Genomic DNA, 27,282 nt, shown 5'->3' with positions numbered 1-27,282 from the left:
ATGTTGCTGCCTTCTGGCCATTCAGGATACACTACTGTGGGTATTGGCGGCCACCCTGCTGTTATTCCACGAATAAACAGGAGGCCAGTTTCCGGGCCTTGTCCCCAAGGTGACAAGAGAGCTAGCTGTCACTGGTCCATGTATCGAAAGGTCCAAGGCCATGTACATTCAATGGAGTCTCCACGCTTCGGCGCAGTTGGTGATGGCAGCAAGATGTTATTCTGGTGGCCAAATCTCAGCTTCAGTGATTCTTTCATGGTTTGTACTTGGAGTTGTATAGGGAAAGCAGCCATATATGGTAACATGACCACTGGGCACAGGGAACCCTTTCTGGGTTTCTCTGTTGAAGCTTTAGCCTGGCAGCAGGGCAGTTACATCATGAAGTGGTTCAAGTTCAGTGAAGATCCTGGTCATAGGAAACCACATTCCCGCATTCCCCCACTCCAGTATTCTCGCCTTACAGTCCACACGCTTTTAATCTTCCGCAATGTTCCCTGTGCGAGAAAACTGGAGCACTGTAACAAGAACCACAATAGCAAGAGAAGACAACAACAGTTTAGGGACAAAGAAAATTAAGATACAGCAAGATTTTGAAGCAAGTAACAAAAAATAAAAATAATCCTCAAGTCAGAGGATGTTCCCAATGCACAAAGAATTTGTGGCAATAAGACACATATTTTAATGCCATAAACATAGTCAAAACGAGTCCATCAGGCAGGATTCATACAAGAGAGCGGTCCTCTGACAGGAATGTAGCAGGCAGGTGGTCCTAGCATCCATGTCCACTATGCCGTACTTTTACTTCTTTCCCCTTTGGGTTTAATTAAGCGTATACACGTGGCTACTGCAGGTGCATTCACTGGCCAGTATGTTTAAACAAAAGCCCCTGTTGAGATGCTCCTACCTTCTGGCCATTCAGGTTACACTACTGTGGCCTTTGGAAGCCACACTGCTGTTATTCCAGGAACACACAGGAGGCCAGCTACCACGCCTTGTCCCCAAGGTGCCAGGAAAGCCAGCCATCGTTGTTGTATATGTCGAAAGGTCCAAGGCCATGTCCACTCAATGGAGTCTCCAGGATTCAGTGCAGTTAGTGATGGCAGCAAGATGTTACTCCAGTGGCCAAACCTCGACTTCAGGGATTGTTCCTTGGTTTGTACTTGCAGATGTACAGCGGATGCAGCCATATGTGTTAACATGTCCACCGGGCTCAGGGCGTCACCTCTGGGCCTCTGTGTTGAACCCGTAGCCTAGCAACAGGCCAGTTACATCATAAAGTCATTGAAGTTCCGTGAGGATCCTGGCCCTAGGAACCCCATCCTCCCCACACACCCCTGCTCCAGGATTCTTGCCTTACAATCTACATGCTTTCAGTCTTCCGCAACTGTCCCTGTGCGAGTAAGCTGGAGCACTGTAACAGGATGCCACAACAGCAAGAGAATATAACAACTTAGAGACAATAAAAATTAAGATACAGTGAGATTTTGATACAGGTAACAAAAATTACAATAATCCTCAAGGCAGAGGAGGTTCCTAAAAACAAAAGTTATAATAATCCTCAAGCTATATGAAGTTCCCAATGCACAAAGACTTTAGGGGCGATAAGACACATGTTTTAGTGGCATCTTGTAGGCAAATCTTGTCCATCAGGTAGGATGCATGCAAGAGGGTGGTCCTGTGATGTGAATGTAGTAGGCAGGCGATCCCTTCCATGTCTAGGATACCATACTTTTACTTCTTTCCTCGTAGGGGTTCCTGAAGGGTCTATATATAGTGCTACTGGAGGTGCATGCATTTGCCATTATGATAAAACACAGGTGCCCGGTAAGATCATGCTGCCTTCCGGCCATTCAGGATACACTACTGTGGCATTTGGTGGCCACCCTGCCGTTATTCCAGGAATACACAGTGTGCCAGCTTCCCTGCCTTGTCCCCAAGGTGCCAGGAGAGCCAGCCATCCATGTGAACAAACGTCCAAAGCCATGTCCATTCAATGGAGTCTGCAGGGTACAGTGCAGTTGGTGATGGCAGCAAGATATTATTCTGGTGGCCAAATCTCGGCTTCAGTGATTCTTTCATGGTTTGTACTTGGAGTTGTATAGGGGAGGCAGCCACATATGCTAACATGTCCACCGGGCTCAGGGCTCCTTTTCTGGGTCTCTGTGCTGAGCTTGTAGCCTCTCTGCAGGGCAGTTACATCATAAAGTGGTTGAAGTTCAGTGAAGATCCTGGTCATAGGAACGCCACCTTCCCCACATTCCCCCACTCCAGTATTCTCGCCTTACAATCTGCCCGCTTTCAATCTTCTGCAATGGTCCCTGTGCGAGAAAGCTGGAGCACTGTAACAAGATTGCACAACAGGAAGAGCAGATAACAACAACTTAGAGACCATAAAAATTAAGATACAATAAGGTTTTGATACAGGCAACAACAATTATAATAACCCTCAAGCCAGAGGATGTTACTAATAACAGAAGATATAATAATCCTCAAGCCAGAATAAGTTCCCAATGCACAAAGACTTTGGGGAGATAAGACACATCTTTTACTGCCATCAACATAGGCAAATCTAGTCCATCAAGTAGGATTCATGCAAGAGAGCAGTCCTGTGATAGGAATGTAGCAGGCAGGTGGTCCCTTCCACGTCCACTATGCATTACTTTTACTTCTTTCCCCTTTGGGTTTACTTAAGCGTATACACGTGGCTACTGCAGGTGCATTCACTGGCCAGTATGATTAAACAAAAGCCCCTGTTGAGATGCTCCTACCTTCTGGCCATTCAGGTTACACTACTGTGGCCTTTGGAAGCCACACTGCTGTTATTCCAGGAACACACAGGAGGCCAGCTTCCACGCCTTGTCCCCAAGGTGCCAGGAAAGCCAGCCATCGTTGTTGTATATGTCTAAAGGTCCAAGAACATGTCCACTCAATGGAGTCTCCAGGATTCAGTGCAGTTGGTGATGGCAACAAGCTGTTACTCTGGTGGCCAAACCTCGACTTCAGGGATTCTTCCTTGGTTTGTACTTGCAGTTGTATAGCGGAATCAGCCATATGTGTTAACATGTCCACCGGGCTCAGGGCGTCACCTCTGGGCCTGTGTTGAACCTGTAACCTAGCAACAGGCCAGTTACATCATAAAGTCGTTGAAGTTCCGTGAGGATCCTGGCCCTAAGAACCCCATCCTCCCCACACACCCCTGCTCCAGGATTCTTGCCTTACAATCTACACGCTTTCAGTCTTCCGCAACTGACCCTGTGCAAGTAAGCTGGAGCACTGTAACAGGATGCCACAACATCAAGAGAATATAACAACAACTTAGAGACAATAAAAATTAAGATACAGTGAGATTTTGATACAGGTAACAAAAATTACAATAATCCTCAAGGCAGAGGAGGTTCCTAAAAACAAAAGTTATAATAATCCTCAAGCTATATGAAGTTCCCAATGCACAAAGTATTTAGGGGTGATAAGACACATGTTTTAGTGGCATCTTGTAGGCAAATCTTGTCCATCAGGTAGGATGCATGGAAGAGAGTGTTCCTGTGATGTGAATGTAGCAGGCAGGCGATCCCTTCCATGTCTAGGATACCATACTTTTACTTCTTTCCTCGTAGGGGTTTCTGAAGGGTCTATATATAGTGCTACTGGAGGTGCATGCTCTTGCCATTATGATAAAACACAGATCCCTGGTAAGATCCTGCTGCCTTCCGGCCATTCAGGATACACTACTGTGGCATTTGGCGGCCACCCTGCTCTTATTCCAAAAATACACAGTAGGCCAGCTTCCAGGCCTTGTCCCAAAGGTGCCAGGAGAGCCAGCCGTCATTCGTCCATGTGAACAAACGTCCAAAGCCATGTCCATTCAATGGAGTCTGCAGGGTTCAGTGCAGTTGGTGATGGCAGCAAGATATTATTCTGGTGGCCAAATCTCGGCTTCAGTGATTCTTTCATGGTTTGTACTTGGAGTTGTATAGGGGAGGCAGCCACATGTGCTGACATGTCCACCGGGCTCAGGGCTTCATCTCTGGGTCTCTGTGTTGAACCTGTAGCCTAGCAACAGTCCAGGTACGTCATAAAGTCATTGAAGTTCCATGAGGATTCTGGCCCTAGGAACCCCATTGTTCCCACACACCCCTGCTCCAGTATTCTTGCCTTACAATCTACACACTTTCAATTTTCCGCAATTGTCCCTGTGCGAGTTAGCTGGAGCACTGTAACAGGATTCCACAAGAGCAGGAGAATATAGCAACAACTTAGAGACAGTGAAAATTAAGATACAGCAATATTTTGATACCGATAATGAAGATTATATTACTCCTCAAGCCAGTGGATGTTCCTAATAAGAAAATGTATTATAATCCTCAAGCCAGAGGAAGTTCTCAATGCACATAGACTTTGGGGCGATAAGACGCATGTTTTAATGCCATCAACACAGGCAAATCTTGTCCATCGAGTAGGATTCATGCAAGAGAGCAGTCCTGTGATAGGAATGTAGCAGTCAGGTGGTCCCTTCCATGTCCACTATGCCATACTTTCACTTCTTTCCCCTTGGGATTACTGAAGTGTATGTATATCCCTATTCGAGTTGCTTTCACTTGCCACTATGATAAAACAAAATTCCCCGTTAATATGCTCTTACCTTCTGGCTGTTCAGAACACAGTACTGTGGTCGTTGGCTGCCACCCTGGTGTTATTCCAGGAATATACAGGATGCCACCTTCCACGGCTTCTCCCTAAGGTGCTCGGTAAGCCAGCCATCATTGGTGTATGTGTCAATAGCTCCAAAGCCATGTCCACTCAATGGAGTCCTCAGGATTCAGTGCAGTCGGTGATGGTAGCAAGATGTTATTCTGGTGGCCTATCCTCAACTTCAGTGATTCTTCCTTGGTTTGTACTTGCATTTGTATAGCGGATGCAGCCATATGTGCTAACATGTCCCCCAGGCTCAGGGTTTCCCTTCTGTGTCTCTGTGTTGAACCCATAGCCTAGCAACAGCCCAGTTACCTCATAACATGGCTGACGTTCCGTGACGATCCTGGCCCTAGGAGCCCCATCTTCCCCACATTCGCCCGCTCCAGTATTCTTTCCTTCAGTCTACACTGTTTCAATCTTCCCCAATGGTCCCTGTGCGAGAAAGCTGGTGCACTGTAGGAAGACTCCACAAGAGCAAGAGAAGATAACAACAACTTAGAGACCATAAAAATTAAGATACAGTAAGATTTTGATACAGGTAACAAAAATTATAATAATCCTCAAGCCAGTGTAGGTTCCTAATTACAAAAGTTATAATAATCCTCAAGCCAGAGGAAGTTCCCAGTGCTTTAGGGGCTAAGATGCAAGACTTTCAAGTATCGAGGTAGAGTGGAGGCTCAAAGATAAATTCTCCTTGGGGTAATTAAGAAATTGTGTCCATGGGTGTGAAACCATCTTATCTGAGATATGTCTACGGAATCAGGATGGTTAGTTTATGAGCAAATTGTTTATGAGAGGGTAGAGGATATTAGAGATGATAGTTAGATTTCACTAATTTGGAGTTCCTGTCTGTAGGAACAATACTTTTCCCTTGGTTCTAGCAGGTAAAGCCAAAATGAGGAGGGAAAAAATACAGAGGGAAGAGAAGGAACATAAGAGGTAAAGGAAGTGACTCATATTTTAAGACTCTCACTCTGTGCTAGGGTTGTACCAGGCACTGTATAGGATCCATTTTAGTTAAGTTTGCCAGTAAATAACTTGTCTGAGATGCTGCTACTTGGTTGACAGTTACCCTACTTCTTTTCTTAAGAGAGATGATTTGACCAAACATAAGGGGAGAAAAGATTTTTTTGACAAGGCAATAACTAGATGATCTAAATAATCATAGATAACAACATGAACAGTAGTAAAGGACACTAGTAATTGTACAAATAATGACTGTGTGTGTGAGAGCTGAAGTAGGTTATATCTTCAGAAAAAAAAGCAAAATTTGGTATTCTAGTTTAGAACATTTATCATGATATATAATCTATCTACATATATTTGCATAATTATTCCTTTATAACATCTGTATTTGGAAATATGCTATATCCAACCTGTTTCCGAAGATTACAAAAAACATGAGTTATTTCAAAATACATCAAATACTACAAAATTTCCATCTATTTAATGCTCTGTTCTACTTTAAATTTCCTTAGATCCTATTCAAATCCATCTGACATCTAAAGTGCTTCTACCAGCCAAGCTTTATACGCAAATTGATTTAAGCCAAGTGTTACCATCTCTTGTGCCACAAGAGATGATACTTTACTAGTTCACTAGTATAAATACAGAAAGATTTCAAATACAAATGTAGAAAGAAAACCAAAAAGTAATACCCTTATAAGACAGTAGATTAGAAACCTATGCAATTTATATGAAATTAATATTATGATGCACAACAGAGAGTCACTTTTATTTCACGATATTGGGTACAAAAGAAGGTAGCAGCTTCCTGCTTAAGATTACTATGAACAGCCGAATATAAATTTTCCAAAGAAGTCTAGAAACTTGGATTAAATATGTTTTCTTACAGATTTCTGTTATAAGTTCCTGATTAGTTCTGTATTAATACAATGGCAAACTCTGTTTCAGAGGTCAGAGAAATATTTCTGAGTTGCAAAATTCTTGAGGTTATTTGCTCTAACTTATAAAAATGACTTTATATAGGTGATGATAATGTCAGGTAGACTGAAAGGTTTATGACCAGGGTTAACTAATATCAGCAAAAAGAACATTGGGTAGTTGATATATCTCATATTCTAAGGACTATTGGAAGCATATATACATATATATGTAGGCCAAATTAAATCTCCTGGGACATACTCCTTATAATGTTAAAACTGGAAACAATTTTCCAATGTGCCCGTGATGGGGTGCATTACTGTCAGTTTTCCTCTTCAGTAAGTGAAATAACTCACCCTGTTAAGAAAATATTTTTACAGGATAAAGTAAAGAAAAACAGAAGAATCATACAGAATTAAAATTAATATACCGAGTCCTCATTATTTGTGCAACTGATTATGATATAAGTATTTATATCCAGATTAAATGACCTGTTTCCAAGTAAATTTGCACTAAATTTTTAAGGCACTGATTGCACTGCTAGGAAATTCCTAGTTGAATTCTCAGAGAGTAATTAAATGAGATAAAAAACAGAAAGAGTGTAATAACCAATAAGTCTAGAAACTACACCAGTAGATTCTTTAAAAAGCTTACATCTGTAGGCTGCACTTAACTCGTTCTTAGGGAGTGCAATTTTATTTAATTTTATATTTTATTTTCCATATGAAGTCAATTTCAGCCCCCAGAAGTAAATTCATGTTATACCTGGTAAGTAAGAACATATATCTACACTTGAAGAAAACATTACCAAAACTTTCAGATACTTTCTTCATTATAGACATTGCACAAAAACCCCAAAGATATGCTGTGTTACTTAAAGAAGGTACACGGAGCATTTGGCAAGCTCTACTACAAAGGGAGGAGATACCTAGCAAGAGAATTGATTGTTACATCATCTAAAACTTAAGAATTGCATTGTCTTGCCAATGGCTTTCAGCCCCCGGCAAGTTTGCTATGGATTCAGTGTGACCAAAGAAATGACAGTAGAACATTTCCTTGGGGTGAAAGGGTTTATTACCCGGCTTGTTCTCCAGGCGGTAGGTCGAGCACTAGCGTCTCTGCCTTTGCCCAGAGCACTGGGCCAACCTCTCTATATAGTGCAATAATAGCTAATTGCCTAAGGATGTGGAAGCAGTAGCCTAGCAACAGACCAGTTACATCATCAAGTGGTTTAAGTCCAGTGAGGATCCTGGCCATAGGAACCCCAACTTCCCCACAAGCACTTAGTGTGGGCCTTGGGTTCATCCACAATTATTGAGCTCATAAGCATTTTAAAATAACTTGCTCTGGGCTCAGAACTCAAGAGGGCAGGCACTAGAAGGTATACGGTAATCTTACTGAATGACTATTGTCAGTAAAATGTCTTAAGCCATTTAGGGAGACAAAATCAATACTCAGGATACAATTAGAAAATCCAATACAAGAAAATAAAAAGTGATAAATTAATATGTACATAATTTCTAAGGAACCTGAAGGATAGAATGGGATACAGATGACTAAAGTGATTTTTCTCTCTGCCTTTACCCAAACCCAAATGCACAACACAAAAAGTGAGTAAATAACATAGGATTCGCTTTACTTAAGTGCTGCTCCAAAATAATTTAATACCAGGATAATATTAGTCACAGAGAAGCCCCTACTGCATTCATACTGAATATGGAAATTCAGTTTATGAAATTTAAGACTCGCTTATAATCTAAGCGAGTCTTTGTTCATTGCTGGATGTGTGGCATTTCTTCATTCATTCACGGTAGAAGCAAAGAACAGGGAGGCTTTAAAGGAAGAAGGCACAATTTGAAGTGTTTTTGCACTAACCAATGACTGTTTCCACTTTTATGAATATGCCTTCATATGTTCTATTTCTCAATAAGAAATCATTGAGGACATGCTGAGAGATAATGGCTCATGAGTTTATGTTGGTAATAAACGAAGCCCTTTATTTAACTTCTGAAAGGGCTTTGTTACTGTAAGTCTACATGTAGCCCTTAGTTTTTCCCTTAATGATTGAAACTTACTGTATAGAGCATGTTGCTATTTAATTAAATGACTCATTGCAGCAAACATTAAGCCCCTCCTAGATGCCCCTAGGGCTTAGAAGATAGAAAGATCAGTGAGACTTTACAATAAAAAATGACTGTCGAGGGGCGGAAGATGGCGGCGTGAGTAGAGCAGCGGTAATCTCCTCCCAAAACAACATATATCTATGAAAATATAACAAAGACAACCCTTCCTAGAATAAAGACCAGAGGACACAGGACAATATCCAGACCACATCTGCACCTGAGAGAACCCAGCGCCTCGCAAAGGGGGTAAGATACAAGCCCCGGCCCCGCGGGAGCCGAGCGCCCCTCCCCCCAACTCCCGGCGGGAGAAGAATAGGCACAGCGGGAGGGAGACAGAGCCCAGGACTGCCGAACACCCAGCCACAGCCATCCGGGCCAGAGTGCAGACACAGTAAGTGCCCAGGGGGCCCTGGATGCTAGGGAAACAGGGCAGCAAGAACAGTGAGCGGGCACCGGAGGCCGGGCGCCGGAGGACATAAGAAAAGCACGCGACCAATTTTTTTTTTTTCCTGCTTTGTTTTGGCGAGTGCTTTTTGGAAGTCTTAAAGGGATAGGGACCCCAATACTAGGGAAACAGGGCAGCAAGAACAGTGAGCGCGCACCGGTGGCCTGGCGCAGGAGGACACCAGAAAAGCGAGCGCCCATTTTTTTTTTGCTGTTTTGTTTTGGCAAGTGCTTTTTGGTAGTCTTAAAGGAATAGGGACCCAATACTAGGGAAACAGGGCAGCAAGACCGGTGAGCAGAAGCCTGAGGCTGGCACTGGAGAATAAAGAAAAACGAGCGACCACCTTTTTTTTTAATAAAAAAAATTTTTTTTTTTTAATTTAAAAATATATTTCTTTCTTTTTTTTTTTTTGGTGGTCGTTGTTTTGTTTTGGCGGGTGCTTTTTGGAAGTCTTAAAGGGGCAGGGTGGGACACTTAATCCAGAGGTAGGGAATCCGGGTATCTCTGGGCACCCTAACCCCTGGGCTGCAGGGAGCAGGGAGGCCCCTTACGGAGATAAATAGCCTCCCAGCAGCTCCTGCTCCAACGCGACTCCACCATTTTGGAGTAGCTGCCCGAGCCAGGCCACGCCCATAGCAACAGCGGAGATTAACTCCATAGCAGCCGGGCAGGAAGCAGAAACCCTGTCTGCGCGCAGCTGCGCAGCACAAGCCACTAGAGGTCGCTGTTCTCCCAGGAGACGAGGGCCACAAACCAACAAGAAAGGAAGTCCTTCCAGCCGTCACTCGTCCCAGCTCTGCAAACTATTCCTATCACCATGAAAAGGCAAAGCTACAGGCAGACAAAGATCACAGAGACAACACCAGAGAAGGAGACAGACCTAACCAGTCTTCCTGAAAAAGAATTCAAAATAAGAATCATAAACATGCTGACAGAGATGCAGAGAAATACGCAAGAGAAATGGGATGAAGTCCGGAGGGAGATCACAGGTGCCATAAAGGAGATCACAGAAATGAAACAAACTCTGGGAGGGTTTATAAGCAGAATGGATAGAATGCAAGAGGCCATTGATGGAATTGAAATCAGAGAACAGGAACGCATAGAAGCTGACATAGAGAGAGACAAAAGGATCTCCAGGAATGAAACAATATTAAGAGAACTGTGTGACCAATCCAAAAGTAACAGTATCTGTATTATAGGGGTCCCAGAAGAAGAAGAGAGAGGAAAAGAGATGGAAAGTATCTTAGAAGAAATAATTGCTGAAAACTTCCCCAAACTGGGGGAGGAAATAATCAAACAGACCACGGAAATACACAGAACCCCCAACAGAAAGGATCCAAGAAGGACAACACCAAGACACATAATAATTAAAATGGCAAAGATCAAGGACAAGGAAAGAGTTTTAAAGGCAGCTAGAGAGAAAAAGGTCACCTATAAAGGGAAACCCATTAGGCTAACATCAGATTTCTCAAAAGAAACCCTACAGGCCAGAAGAGAATGGCATGATATATTTAATACAATGGAACAGAAGGGCCTTGAACCAATGATACTGTATCCAGCACGACTATCATTCAAATATGATGGTGGGATTAAACAATTCCCAGACAAACAAAAGCTGAGGGAATTTGCTTTCCACAAACCACCTCTACAGAACATCTTACAGGGACTGCTCTAGATGGGAGCACTCCTAGAAAGAGCACAGCACAAAACACCCAACGTATGAAGAATCGAGGAGGAGGAACAAGAAGGGAGAGAAGAAAAGAATCTCCAGACAGTGTATATAACAGCTCAATAAGCGAGCTAAGTTAGGCAGTAAGATACTAAAGAGGCTAACCTTGAACCTTTGGTAACCACGAATTTAAAGCATGCAATGGCAATAAGTACATATCTTTCAATAGTCACCCTAAATGTTAATGGGTTGAATGCACCAATCAAAAGACACAGAGTAACAGAATGGATAAAAAAGCAAGACCCATCTATGTGCTGCTTACAAGAAACTCACCTCAAACCCAAAGACATGTACAGACTAAAAGTCAAGGGATGGAAAAACATATTTCAAGCAAACAACAGTGAGAAGAAAGCAGGGGTTGCAGTAGAATATCAGACAAAATAGACTTCAAAACAAAGAAAGTAACAAGAGATAAAGAAAGACACTACATAATGATAAAGGGCTCAGTCAAACAAGAGGATATAACCATTCTAAATATATATGCACCCAACACAGGATCACCAGCATATGTGAAACAAATGCTAACAGAACTAAAGAGGGATATAGACTGCAATGCATTCATTCTAGGAGACTTCAACACACCACTCACCCCAATGGATAGATCCACTGGGCAGAAAATAAGTAAGGACACGGAAGCACTGAACAACACAGTAGAGCAGATGGACCTAATAGACATCTATAGAACTCTACATCCAAAAGCAACAGGATATACATTCTTCTCAAGTGCACATGGAACATTCTCCAGAATAGACCACATACTAGGCCACAAAAAGAGCCTCAGAAAATTCCAAAAGATTGAAATCCTACCAACCAACTTTTCAGAACACAAAGGCATAAACCTAGAAATAAACTGTACAAAGAAAGCAAAGAGGCTCACAAACACATGGAGGCTTAACAACATGCTCCTAAATAATCAATGGATCAATGACCAAATCAAAATGGAGATCCAGCAATATATGGAAACAAATGACAACAACAACACTAAGCCCCAACTTCTGTGGGACAGAGCAAAAGCAGTCTTAAGAGGAAAGTCTATAGCAATCCAAGCATATTTAAAAAAGGAAGAGCAATCCCAAATGAATGGTCTAATGTCACAATTATAGAAATTGGAAAAAGAAGAACAGATGAGGCCTAAGGTCAGCAGAAGGAGGGACATAATAAAGATCAGAGAAGAAATAAATAAAATTGAGAAGAATAAAACAATAGCAAAAATCAATGAAACCAAGAGCTGGTTCTTCGAGAAAATAAACAAAATAGATAAGCCTCTAGCCAGACTTATTAAGAAGAAAAGAGAGTCAACACAAATCAACAGTATCAGAAACGAGAAAGGAAAAATCGCGATGGACCCCACAGAAATACAAAGAATTATTGGAGAATACTATGAAAACCTATATGCTAACAAGCTGGGAAACCTAGGAGAAATGGACAACTTCCTAGAAAAATACAACCTTCCAAGATTGACCCAGAAAGAAACAGAAAATCTAAACAGACCAATTACCAGCAACGAAATTGAAGTGGTAATCAAAAAACTACCAAAGAACAAACCCCTGGGCCAGATGGATTTACCTCGGAATTTTATCAGACATACAGGGAAGACATAATACCCATTCTCCTCAAAGTTTTCCAAAAAACAGAGGAGGAGGGGATACTCCCAAACTCATTCTATGAAGCTAACATCACCCTAATACCAAAACCAGGCAAAGACCCCACCAAAAAAGAAAACTACAGACCAATATCCCTGATGAACGTAGATGAAAAAATACTCAACAAAATATTAGCAAACCGAATTCAAAAATACATCAAAAGGATCATACACCATGACCAAGTGGGATTCATCCCAGGGATATAAGGATGGTACAACATTCGAAAGTCCATCAACATCATCCACCACATCAACAAAAAGAAAGACAAAAACCACATGATCATCTCCATAGATGCGGAAAAAGCATTTGACAAAGTTCAACATCCATTCATGTTAAAAACTCTCAGCAAAATGGGAATAGAGGGCAAGTACCTCAACATAATAAAGGCCATCTATGATAAACCCACAGCCAACATTATATTGAACAACGAGAAGCTGAAAGCATTTCCTCTGAGATCGGGAACTAGACAGGGATGCCCACTCTCTCCACTGTTATTTAACATAGTACTGGAGGTCCTAGCCATGGCAATCAGACAAAATAAAGAAATACAAGGAATCCAGATTGGTAAAGAAGAAGTTAAACTGTCACTATTTGCAGATGACATGATACTGTACATAAAATACCCTAAAGACTCCACCCCAAAACTACTAGAACTGATATCGGAATACAGCAAAGTTGCAGGATACAAAATCAACACACAGAAATCTGTGGCTTTCCTATATACTAACAATGAACCAACAGAAAGAGAAATCAGGAAAACAACTCCATTCACAATTGCATCAAAAAAAATAAAATACCTAGGAATAAACCTAAGCAAAGAAGTGAAAGACTTATACTCTGAAAACTACAAGTCACTCTTAAAAGAAATTAAAGGGGACACTAACAGATGGAAACTCATCCCATGCTCGTGGCTAGGAAGAATTAATATCGTCAAAATGGCCATCCTGCCCAAAGCAATATACAGATTTGATGCAATCCCTATGAAACTACCAGCAACATTCTTCAATGAACTGGAACAAATAATTCAAAAATTCATATGGAAACACCAAAGACCCCGAATAGCCAAAGCAATCCTGAGAAAGAAGAATAAAGTAGGGGGGATCTCACTCCCCAACTTCAAGCTCTACTATAAAGCCATAGTAATCAAGACAATTTGGTACTGGCACAAGAGCAGAGCCACAGACCAATGGAACAGACTAGAGAATCCAGACATTAACCCAGACATATATGGTCAATTAATATTTGATAAAGGAGCCATGGACATACAATGGCGAAATGACAGTCTCTTCAACAGGTGGTGCTGGCAAAACTGGACAGCTACATGTAGGAGAATGAAACTGGACCATTGTCTAACCCCATATACAAAAGTAAACTCAAAATGGATCAAAGACCTGAATGTAAGCCATGAAACCATTAAACTCTTGGAAGAAAACATAGGCAAAAACCTCTTAGACATAAACATGAGAGACCTCTTCTTGAACATATCTCCCCGGGCAAGGAAAACAACAGCAAAAATGAGTAAGTGGGACTATATTAAGCTGAAAAGCTTCTGCACAGCAAAAGACACCATCAGTAGAACAAAAAGGATCCCTACAGTATGGGAGAATATATTTGAAAATGACACATCCGATAAACGCTTGACGTCCAGAATATATAAAGAGCTCACACGGCTCAACAAACAAAAAACAAATAACCCAATTAAAAAATGGGCAGAGGAACTGAACAGACAGTTCTCCAAGAAAGAAATACAGATGGCCAACAGACACATGAAAAGATGCTCCACATCACTAATTATCAGAGAAATGCAAATTAAAAGTACAATGAGGTATCACCTCACAACAGTAAGAATGGCTGCCATCCAAAAGACAAACAACAACAAATGTTGGCGAGGCTGTGGAGAAAGGGGAACCCTCCTACACTGCTGGTGGGAATGTAAATTAGTTCAACCATTGTGGAAAGCAGTATGGAGGTACATCAAAATGCTCAAATCAGACTTACCATTTGACCCAGGAATTGTACTCCTAGGAATTTACCCTAAGAATGCAGCAATCAAGTATGAGAAAGATCAATGCACCCTATGTTTATCGCAGCACTATTTACAATAGCCAAGAATTGGAAGCAACCTAAATGTCCATCGATAGATGAATGGATAAAGAAGAGGTGGTACATATACACAATGGAATACTACCCAGCCATAAGAAAAGGGCAAATCCAACCATTTGCAGCAACATGGATGGAGCTGGAGGGTATTATGCTCAGTGAAACAAGCCAAGTGGAGAAAGAGAAATACCAAATGATTTCACTTATCTGTGGAATATAAGAACAAAGGAAAAACTGAAGGAACAAAACAGCAGCAGAATCACAGAACTCAAGAATGGACTAACAGGTATCAAAGGGAAAGGGACTGGGGAGGATGGGTGGGTAGGGAAGGATAAGGGGGGAGAGGAGTACGGGGGTATTAAGATTAGCATGCATGGGGGGGTAGGAGAAAAGGGAGGGCTGTACAACACAGAGAAGGCAAGTAGTGATTCTACAACATTTTGCTATGCTGATGGACAGTGACTGTTAAGGGGTTTATAGGGGAGACCTGGTATAGGGGAGAGCCTAGTAAACATAATATTCATCATGTAAGTGTAGATTAGTGATTCCAAAAACAAAACAAAACAAAACAAAACAAAACAAAACAAAAAGGGCAGTTCCTGTGTGGTAACCTCCAATGAGTTCTACACAAGTGTATAAAGGGCATATAAAAGTGTAGGCAAAGGGTCTGTTTGTGTTTATACAGAAGATCAAAGCCTAATTGGGCTACCCCGAAAATGAACTAAGATACGATATGAAAAAGAACTTCCAACATCAGCACTCTCTGGAAGACTCATGCCAGAAGATGATCATCAAAAAATCCCAACAAAAATCCACGCGCTGCTACAGCTGTAGATGCACTCATCCCACCAGCTCCTGGACTTGCCATGGGAATGAAGGAGATATCTAAGCTGGCCTGTGCATACAGTAAAACAACAAATTTGACTGGATCTATACTGTTGGAACTCAACCAAGAATTAGGAGAAGTGCAAATTGTAGCGCTCCAAAATCTTACAACTACAGACTATTTACTGTTAAAACAACATGGGGGATGTGAACATTCCCCAGGAATGGGTTGTTTTAATTTGTCTGATTTCTCTCAGACTGTTCAAGTTCAGTTGGACAATATCCACCATATCATAGATAAGTTTTCACAAATGCCTAAGGTGCCTAACTGGTTTTCTTGGTTTCACTGGAGATGGCTGGTAATTACAGATATGCTTTGGTTATGTAACTATACTCCTATTATGTTAATGTGTGTGCGTAATTTAAGTAGTAGCTTAAAACCTATACATGCTGAAGTTACTCTACAAGAAGATATGTCAAAGAAATAATCAATCTTCCCATGTTTTCTTCCGCCTGCTACTTCTATAGCTTTTCTTCTTCCTTCCTAATTACAACCCTTAAATAGAATTCGTGCCTCATATCAAATTTACCGAGTATCATAATTCTTCCAAGTGGTAAAGATACCTCAAGACAAATGCTGGGCATAGAAGCTACAGGGCATAAATATGCAAAGAAATAAAAAGCTAACCATTTCAAACAATAAGGCTTCTCTCTCACTTACCAACTTTACATTTCCCTGTATGGCCCCGGAAGATGACTGGTTAGCCAGAGACGGGTAAGATTCCTCAAGGGAGGAACAACCTAAGACAGGCACAGTCGCAGGGAGGCCATCAGGTGACAAATTGGGGATCAACAGAGGTGAGGCTTAGAACCTCACCCTCCCTGTTTTGAGAGAAATCTTCTGCACCCATGGATGTTTTGCTGCCCTTGTCTAGCTTGGATTAACACATAGTCTACAGGCACACACCTGATCATCTACATTTGCTCTCTTACAGCACTAAACTATGTTTTCTACCTTTATCTTGCATCTACCTACCACTTCAGCATTTTATTAAAAATAAAAATAATAATAATAATAAGGGAGAAATGTGGGATTCACATATAAATCAAGTATAAAAATCAAATGAGTATTCATATTTGAACTGACTGTTTATAGTTCATAATGCATGAGCAAGACCGAAAGTTTCTGTGATGACTGCCCTTGTACTGTTCACTATGTAACTTATTCATAATGTAAGAATTTGTTCTCCATGTAAGAACTTGTTTGTTATGCCTCAGAAAATTGGAGACTGACGAAAATTAGGCTTGGGGTGGATTAATGATTGTGCATTGATCATTGACTCCCCTATACAGAATTTTATTGTTGTTAACAACCATTTGATCAATAAATATGAGAGATGCCCTCAGAAAAAAAAAAAAAAAAAAAAAGAAGGACAGACTTCCAATGGTAAAATAAATAAGTAACCGGAATGTAATGTATAGCATAAGGAATATAGTCAAGATATTGTAACAGCTTGGTAGGGTGATAGCTGGAACCTAGAATTATGTATATAAATGTTTTATCACTGTGTTGTACACCTGAAACTAATGTAATGTAATACTGTGCGTCAACTACCCTTCAATAAAAAATAATTATCTAAAAAAAAAAAATGACTGTCATCTGAGGTTACAGGTTAAATGTTAATAAAACTCTGGAGATTTAATTGAATTTTACCTTTTATAGATGAATAAATTTCCAATGAATATGTGTATTTGTCCAAATCTTTACAGCCAAGGGTAATCAAACAGGGATGCATCATCTGAAGGGATGAAGAATCCACTTTCAGTTACTTAAATGTGTGTTGGCACGAGACTTCAGTGCGTCTGCACAGGGCAACTCACACATGGCAGCTGGCTCCCCCTTGGAAGAAGTGATAAGAAAGAGAGAGAGGGCAAGAGGAAGGAAAGACAGAGAAACAAAATAGAAGGTGCACTGCTGCCGTAGTTTACTGGTAACACAAACCAAGCCTGGTACAGTGTGGGAGGTGATTACATAGGTTGTGAATACCACGAGGGAAGATCACCCTCAGCTGGCTACTCCACCAGGTGGAAAAACAGCATGCTGATACTTCCCACTGTCGTCACCTGAAAGACGTGGCCGACTACGGTTAACTGAAAGAAGAGTCAAACAAGCCAGATGCTATGGACTGAACTGCATTCCTCTGATCCCCGCCCCAATTCATATGTTGAGGCTCCATCCCCCAGTGTGATGGTGTTTGGAGAAGGAGCTGCCAGGAGGTGGTAGGTTCCAGTGAGATCATGAGGGTGGGGCCCTCATGTGATGGGGTCAGTCAGGAGACATTGTAAGAAGAGACCAGAGAGCTTGCTCTCTTCCATGAGTGGAGCAGAAGAAGGCGGCCTTCTGGGAGCCAGGGAGACAGCTGTCAGCAGCAGACCATCCTACTGTCACCCTAATTTTGGACTTCCAGCCTCCAGAGCTGTGTAAAATAAATTTCTGTTGTTCAAGCCAGATTTTTTTTTAAGTATGCTGGTGGTTAGTGATGAAACTTAAAAGGAAAGAGAGCTTGGAATATATATATATATACACACAGAGGGCTACGGCCAAGGAGGAGGATCTCCCTGCAGAACGCACGAGAGGCTCCTCTCTGAGACAGGACCACAGAGGGCCCAGGAAAAGTGGAAAAGTTGGGTGATTTCCTGAAGTCCTGTGTATGGCACACGAGGGCTCTCTGTCTCTTAGTCCATATAGCAGAACAGCCTGGAGCCAGGCATTTTTATTCTCCTAAGATGGGAGTAGGGGGAGGCCAGAGCCAGTGGTTCTCTCATAATGCAAGTGAACAAGCTGGGGAATTAGTACAGTTATGAGAGATATTGGAGACCCTGGAATAAAGCCTTTCCCATGCTGGCATTCCGGGAAATATGAAGACAAACTTCCCACCTCTTCACTCTACAGAGAAAGTCCAAGTCCACAAATTATGCCACACACTGGAGTTTTCATCCTTAAATGTGGTCATCAGTGAGTTTCCTGAAAATATTATTCAACATTCAAGGGAAAGATCTAGACAGAGACAGAAACAGCAAGTCCAGAGAGTAAAAAGGAAGGATTCAGAAAACAGAAGAGAAATTAAAATGTAAACATAAAGATGAAATATAATGACAAAAGCCTTTTTTCTTTGCATTTTGTTTTATTGCAGTGTATTTTACATCTGTAATCCACCCATTTAAAGTGTATGATTCAATTTTTTTTTAGTAAATTCACCATATTATGAAACCATCCCCATCCATCAGGTTTAGAACATTTTTCATCACCCTGAAAAGATTCCTTGTGTCCATTTCTTGTTAATCTCCTTTCTGACTCAGTGCTCCAAGCAACCGCTCATCCATTACCTGTCTTGATAGGCTTCCCTTTTTTGGATGTTCCACACAAATGGAATCATATCGTGTGTGAACTCTCATGTCTTGCTTCTTTCACTTATGTTTGTGAAGCATACTGAGGCTTATCCAAGTTGTAGCACATATGTGTAATTCAACATCAGAACTCTCAATACCTATTGGGAGACAGAGGATATCATATCTACAACAAAAGAGAAGGATATAATGACAAAGCAACAAACATAGGAAAATGGAAAGTGCTGGAAATTAAAAATGTACCAAAAATTTTTTAATATATCAAAAACAATGGAAGGTAAAATTGAGGAAACCTTCTACAAGAGTAGTAATCACTATTAACAGGTTTGTTTATGTTCCTTCATATCTTTTTTTTTGTATTCTGTGTGCTTGGTTTTTAATTTTTTAAATAAAGTATTTAAAATAAAAGCTATACTTGTCCACAAATAAAAGTAATTTATATGAGAGAAAGTGAAAAAGAAACAAAAATAGATAGCATATCTACAAAAAGGACTGTTTTCCATCCAGAGCAGGACATGTTGGTAGATTTTATTGTCATCTTACTTATATGTGATCATCTTTATCATATTATACTTATAATCTTATATCCATGTTTTCTCACTTAAGTTTTCATGACCTTTTTACCATAATTACACAGACCTTAAAAGCTTTACTTTTAATAACTGCCACATAGTTCATCTGGTGGCCATATAATTATGAATCTTGACTTGAACATTTAGGTCATTCCCATATATTCAGATGTATAAATAAATGTATATCACCACATAAACAACATTGTTCTAATTTTTTCTAGGTTAGATTGTCAAGTGAGATTCCTGGGTTGATGAGTAAGGATATTTGTTAAGACCTTTGTTACATATTATTGGGTTATTTTCCCTGCGGTTCATAATCATTCTACATGGTGACTTGTTCGGATTTGAAACCAATGCTCAGCAGTAAAACATTTCTCATTAGCTTCTTTTCCATATGTAGCATTTGTAAATTATATAATATGGCATTAATACTTAGGTGACAGAGGGATTTAATCTTGGGGTAGTATTGAAAATAGTTCCTTTTATTACATTATTTTAGAGTAGCCAGGAAATTCCATGGTGTGAAAATAAGCTTTACGCTTAACTTATGACCAATATAGATTCCTACACACATCCAGTGCGCATGCGCGCGCGTGCGCGCGCACGCGCGTGCGCGCGCACACACACACACACACACACACACACACACACACACACACACACATGAACAATGAACACTCAGCAAAATTATTTATTAAGTTTCCATCATGTTTATCAGCATAAACAACAGCAAACATAATTGGGGGCTTAGGTAGCATTTCCTAAAATCCTCTCTCTGCTTTTTTTAGTACTCCCACAGTGCTTGCCCTCTGTATCATTATCCTTACCGGAGTGCATTTAAATGAACACTTAATTAAGATGAACTATTTTTTTATTACCACCAATATAGATGTAACACAAAGTAAATGTTATGTATGATTTACCTTTCCAACTCTAATATCAAGTCCATGATGTCTACCACATAATTTACTAATGATATTTATCAACATGAACTGAACTTCTTTAAAAAAGTTCAGAGGAGTGTGAATTTAGGCCCCTTTTGGTAATTATTTTGCTATATTTCGTTTTGTTAAGCAACTGTGCCTTTCAGAAATGCCAGTCATTTTCCTTTCCTTTCCAAACAAATCTTTATTTCTTGTTTTCCTAGAGATCTGCCTGCTGACCAAGGGATGCTGCACTGCCAGTGTTTGAGCTGATACATATTGTCTTTATTCGCTGTCTGTGGACAATTTCAGTGAGGTCCTGGAGGAATATCCAATGATGAAGAGAGCCTTTGAGACAGTTGCCATCAACTGACTAGACCGGATAGGTACTCTTTCTTCAGTTTTCTAATCTTCTTTGTGCACAGTGTAGTTTTAATCCAGTGGACTGATGTATGTTTGCCATCATAGGTCCTAAATGTAAGGTCATAGATTGCTTGTTAATTAACATACAAATAGCAGTTGGCTCTAGCCATATTTCTACTACCTAACTTTTTAAAGTATTCATCTCTATTTTTACTAGCTACACAATCTGATTTCCCCATTGATACCAAGACTATTTGAATCCTCAAGTTAAAAGCAATGATAAAAATTCTAGGTAGCACTAAAATTGAACTAAAAATACATAGTGAGTCTACATCACAAACCAAATTTTATTACGAGGGTTTTTTATTTTTTTAAGGATCAACTTTACATTTTTATCCTTAGATTGAGAATTGGAAATTTGTGCATTTTAATTGTCTCAGTAGAAACTTCTGGAATTGTTTGTAATACAGACTCAAGCAGAAAAAGCCTTGATAGAAGTGCCTTATATGGATGCTTTACTTTGCAAATATCAATTTATTTCAAAGTCTTCTCTGCTCTCAAATAAAAAAATGTAAATAAGACTTTAGTAGATATACTAGTTTACAGATTTGATTAATTGCCATAGTAAAGTTAGATCAGCTGGGCTTGCTGTTCACTTCCCAAGATACGTTGGAACATTCCGATGTCAGAAGGTGGTATGGATTCATTTTCCACACCTAAATCCTCTTCTCCCACCCTACCCTGCTCTGACCCCTTGCTGTACTTAACTGTACTCATCCCTCCTTAGTTTAGACATCACTTCCCTGTAAAAACCTTTTCTGACCTCCTGTCCCACTAAGAGTCTGAGAATGCGGGATATGTCCTCCCGTACTCATTGGAAGGTCTTCCATTACAACATTGCCTTCATTATCGTAATTGCTTCAGAGATGCTGAGACTTATAAATGCAGAGATTGTGTCTAATTCACTATTACACTCGCAGTTCCTAGTACACCATGAATATTGTAGAAGAGAGGTAGGGAGGGTTGACGAATCAGTGAACTCGAAGGAGAAAGGGCTGGGATCTTTGGGAGTAAACAAAGAGGTCCTTCAACTGCTTCATTCTTATTAGAGGTAAGGACTTCTGACTGATAAAGTCTTGCATCAGCTTTTCTTCTACACTTTACTTTTTTTTCACTCTATATTAGTAGGACAAAAACTCCATGAGGGTCTGAAATTCAGTTAGAAGGAAGGGTGGTATTTGGATATTGCCTTTAAACATAACACACATATTAGAAATTCACATTGACAACTTAGAGATGTAAGAGGACATAGTGTCCAGGGAGACAAAGCCCATTAAAGAAGTGAGTACTCCTGAAAACATCTACTTAATTTGAAAATAACATCCCTCTTTGCAGTGTATGAGTTCTCAGGGTAGAGCTAGGAACCAACTTCTGAGCATAGGAGTTCTTTCCTAAACCAGCTACACAGCTTTAGAGAAAACATTAAAATCAGGATATTTCAATAGAGAATTTCTGTTAATCTCATAAAGAGGGTTAAAATTTCACTCTTATCTAATCTATTACAGTTAATTTTTATAAAGAAATTGGCATGAAATGGTTTGCAATCAATAATGTGGGCCATAAAATTGCTAATAAGCACCAAGCATTTGCAGTTTTGATACTTAAAAAGTTCTAGCATTGTACTACAAGTTACAGTATTTTTCTACAAGTCCATAGATACTTAAAATTATGAAATACTGACTATTCACATAATCACACAGAAATATCCTTCTCCATTTTATGGCTATTGCTTATGAATGTATACAGTATTTAGTGTTAACAAATCTCTCTGTAAAATAGGAAATTTAGTTAAGGACAACTTTATTGCTAAAAAAACGGATTGTGTACCCAGGAGGTATAGCCCTTGGTTGGCTATGAACCAAAAGTGCAACCAGAGGAACAAAGGGAGAGGATTGTTTTTATAGTAAAAGTTTCTGGCCAGGTTTAGTCATAGGCCCATTATGTAAATGAGGGAGGCAAGCTGTTACATCTGGATTGGTTGATGCAAGTTGCAAATGATTGATTTTCCAGGCCTTGTCTGTTTTGGCAGCCGTAGTGGGACCATGTGAGGGACTGGTTTGGCTTTGGAAAATATACTTTATTTTGTGGGTCTTCCAAGAACAGAGAATAGTGTGTCGCCTCTTGTTAACACATGGGTATCCTACTCTGTTTTGCTTTGGGCCTCAGTGAGCCTGGCAGAAGCCATCTTGTTTTCTGGCATAGCTGGATTTTGGGAAAGGCTGAACTCATTTGCTTTCATGTTGTTTTCACATTAGTTAAGACAGTATGCTCAATCATCATTTATATTTATTACTAACATAGGAGATTTTGTTCTTTGGGAAGTTAGGACAATTCTGTAAAGAGAGATGGTAACTATTTTGGCAGTCATCTAAAATGATAGTTTTACCAGTCAAGTAAATTATAGCATGTATTTCCATTCAAAAATATTCCTTGTTACTTTAGATATGATACTTTATTTAGCAATATGACAAATTGATTTACTTTTCCGTTACTGTATTCACCTGGGTATTATTTTATCAAGAGGCCATAAAAAAAATCACCAATTTTCTCCTCTTTCTTCAATCTAATTTTATTTCTGATGGTCATACTGCCAGGGAATGTCCACTTACTGCAAACCACTCCAATGCCAATGTCATCAAAAAAGGAGACGTAATGCTTATTGAGGTACTAGAGTGAGCCAAGAGCCTGCTCTCTAGCAGGTCTCTTCAATCTCACAGTCTCTCAGAAGAGGAAAGATTATGAGGTGGTTCTTGATCTGACTATGCATAAGAATTCCCTGGGGACATTTGCTTTTGAAGTACTGAAATCTGGACCCCCTGTCTGGTTATTCTGATTTAATTGGCAGGGTACAGGTGGCAATCAGTATGTTTTAAACCTCCAAAGATGAGAAAAATATGAAAGTCGTGGGGAGGATCACTTGCACAGGCCTTGCCATAGTGCTTCACAAACATGCATGTGAGAGTCACTCAGGGATCTCAGTAAAATGCAGTATGTGGTTCAGTAAGTGGGGTGAGACCCAAGAGGCTAGAGAGCACTCATACGATACACGGGCGGCTGGCTGTTTGTCTGTAGTAAGGATCTACAAGCAGATTTATGTTTTCTCTCCCCAGTCCTATTAGTTTTTAACCACATTTTCATGGGCATTGTTCTTAACCTTCCTGTGCCCCATTGTCCTTTTGGGTAAAGTGGGATTGTGAACACGCCTACCCCCTAAGAGCTGAGGATTAAAAACAATAAATCTCCCTAAAGCCTTCAGTTGAGTGTCTGTCAGATAGTAAGTGTTCCATTGTCTTTCTTGAAAAAGTAGCTTTCAATTGAAGTTTTTTTTCCAGGCCCATCCTGATCCAAATGCCCTCTCCTCTCCCACGCTTCAAGGCAGCTCTCATGTTAAATATCTCCATTTCTTCTGTAAAATGGCAGCCATCTTACAGACTTTTCAACTTGACTTGCATAGAAGGTAATATTCATCAGAGAGACAACAGGAAGCGTGCAAGGCAGGAGCCACACTTTGCATTTGCTGTCGAGGTGAGTACTTGGCTTTTAAGCCTCTCCATTAAACACTGGCACACTTCAGTTCTCAGGAGCCACTCTCACTTGCAGTCGTCTGTCAGTCATTTGTAGGCTTTCTAAATGCCTTTCTTTGTTCTGGTGATAGGAAAGAGAAACTCAATTCTTCTGCAAAAGTTCCAGAAGCATCTGAACACTGGTGTCTTCAACAATCAGAATGAGATCCTGAAGAAGATTATGAAACACGACAGGGAGATGGTGCAGGCTATCACTCCGATTAATTACCCTCAAACTGCAGCCCTGAATTCCACGTCTTCGACCACAACGCCCACCGTGCGCGTGAGGACCTAATCCCCGCTGGTGTACACGGCCTCCAGCCTGTCTCACAGCAACCTGCATTCCCCCAGCCCCAGCACGCAGAGGCCACAGCCCTCGGCCGTGCTGCAGCCCTGCTCCTCCACCACGGCGGTCTGCAGCCCACCAGTGCAGAGCCCGCTGGCCGCGCGAACTTTCTACTACGCCTCTCCCACCGCTTCCCAGGTATCGCTCACGCAGCTGCCAACACCGTTACCACAGCCGCCGCCACCGCAACCGCTGCAGCCGTCGCAGCAGCCCAGCAGCTTCACGCCCAAAAACGAGGTGCACCGCAGCGCGCAGGCGCTGCACAAAGCCAGCCTGACCCGCGAGGTCAGGCCTTTGTCTGCCTCACAGCCCTCACTGCCCCACTAGGTTTCCATTTTGATTTCCAGACCTCATCCCACCTGGGCGAGTCCCTGGCCTCCCTTCCTCAACCCGTGACAGCGGTCCACGGCTCGGGCCATCAGGCAGGGGGCAGGGACACTGTTCCCCAGCGAGTCACCCTGTTCCGACAGATGTCGTCGGGAGCCATTCCCCCCAACCGAGGAGCACCCCCACCTGTGCCCCCTCCACCAGCAGCTGCTCTTCAGAGAGAGTCCTCAGTCTTAAAAACAGACCCAGATGCAGAAAAGCCACGATTTGCTTCAAATTTATGATCCATGCTGATTGTGAAAGAAATACTCTAATTAACTGAGGATACTCTCAGATCTTATTTTCCTCTGTCTCCTGATAGATCCCCTATAACCTATGGAGAGAGATTTTAGACAGCTCTGGCCTACATGCAAAATGTAAAAACTATATATATATATATATACTATTAAATATATATCTAAATTTCTAAGAGAGTTCAAAAGACCTGTTTAGCATTCACTGTTATGTCTTCCTTTCTTTAAATCATTAAAGGATTTTAAATGTTGTTGGAAGATTATTTATTTTTAGCCTACTTTTACTGAATTCCTTTGATATATGTATTTCTCTATTTTATGAAGAGTTCTTTGATTCAATGGAAACAAAAACAAAACTGATTTTTAAAAAGGCAACTCAAGTGAGCTACTGAATAGCACCAATCAGAACTTTCATTAGCTGTGTCTCTGCATCTAAATTGTTAATCATCAATTATGGAGGATTACACAGCAAATCCCATTTTATGGGTCTAAATTATATTTAGGTGCTTTCAATTTTGAATTAAGGTAAAGAACACACTATATCCCTGGCCATGGTTGGAGACTAGCATTGCCACTTACAGAATCTCTCTAACCTCAGAAGTGTTCATTGTCCTTTCAGAAACCTGAAGGGTATTTGTCTTCCTGTTATCAGACTTTTACCAAGACTCAATCAATGTTAGCTGTAAATAACTTTTTCAACCCAAATGAAATAGCTATTCTGTGCTGTACGAAGGTAAAAGTCATCGTTTAAGAATTTAGTTTTATTGCTTTACTTCAGAACTTAGAGTTTTAAATTTTACAAAACTTAATTGTGACACTCAACTGTAATGCAATGGCTTGAAACCTACAATATTATTTTAATCAGCAAGTTTTAGGCAAACTTGTATGCTCGGTTCCACAAATTGCTTGTATTATACCAAAAATCGTTACTTTTCTAACTTCTTGCCATAATCAAGCATCTGAAACTAGTCCCTGCATACTTTTTGGTAAAAAGAATAGCTTCAAATCAGTCATTATAGGAAAAGGCTTAAACTATTTCTCATTTCTAGAAAAGAATAACCATTCATTAATTGCTTATCTTAAAATTCCTCTAAGGCTGACTTGGATCTCTGACCTAAATCTAGAAGTGAGGTTTTCACTTTCATTTAATATCATTACTATTATCATTTAGATAATGATTTGCAAAACCACAGCTTGATTAGGAGTTGCCAGGGTGTCTGTGTCTTTACTGTAGTTGGTAGTTTACTGTGGTATTAATTTAAGGAAATAAATACACTATAGCATCAGGTCCGTTTGGGAACACACACTCTGCCCTGTATACGTTATAACAAAATGGTTAGTAAACCTTTAAGCCATGTGGTGACTAACATAGCCCTTAAATAGGAGGTCTGTTATTCAAATGCGCCAAAAAAAAAATGTATGAACAAGGTGACAGAAAGCAGGGGTCAAACTGAATGTCTGTGAGCATTGTTTGTTTGTTTGTCTGTTTCCTTAACTCCATGATCTGTGAGCATCTGCTGCTTCTCAAAGAAGTCCCTTAGTAATCATTTGTGCCTAATGACCCCATGAATGTGGTGGCTGATTGGAACACAATTGGATGATTCCTAATAACCGACTTCTGTAAATAACCCAAGTTAAGAGAATGACCTGAAGCGGAGGTCTTCAGTATCTTTGACACCGGCGATACATTTAAGAAGAACTTAACAAAGATCACACATTAAATGGGACAGAGCCTCCACATAGACTTGAGGACAGAAAAAAAAAAAAAAAAAAGCAAAAACTCTAAAATGGATCCACGCTGCCAGTTATGCCTTTTATGGATATAATACCTATAATACCAAAATGAGTTGTTATGTTTAACTTCTATCAGATCCCAGCTTGTGTGGAGGTTATCAACAATGCTAGCCAATGTATTGTTATCACTAACATGGTGGTGACATGTGATGGCATGTTAGAAATGATGTAAGAAAGGGATTGTTCAGTCTA

General features: G+C 40.5%; 1 pseudogene; it reads left to right on the top strand.

Moving 5' to 3' along the window:
- LOC118907570 (potassium/sodium hyperpolarization-activated cyclic nucleotide-gated channel 1-like) lies at positions 1-25,300 on the top strand (annotated as a pseudogene).
- Positions 25,301-27,282: the final 1,982 nt, after the last annotated feature.

Source organism: Manis pentadactyla, chromosome 3 (genome assembly GCF_030020395.1).
Source record: "Manis pentadactyla isolate mManPen7 chromosome 3, mManPen7.hap1, whole genome shotgun sequence".
NCBI classification, from domain to species: Eukaryota; Metazoa; Chordata; class Mammalia; order Pholidota; family Manidae; genus Manis; species Manis pentadactyla.
The sequence above is the reverse complement of the archived record's forward strand: the minus strand, read 5'-3'. Positions and strand labels throughout refer to the sequence as shown.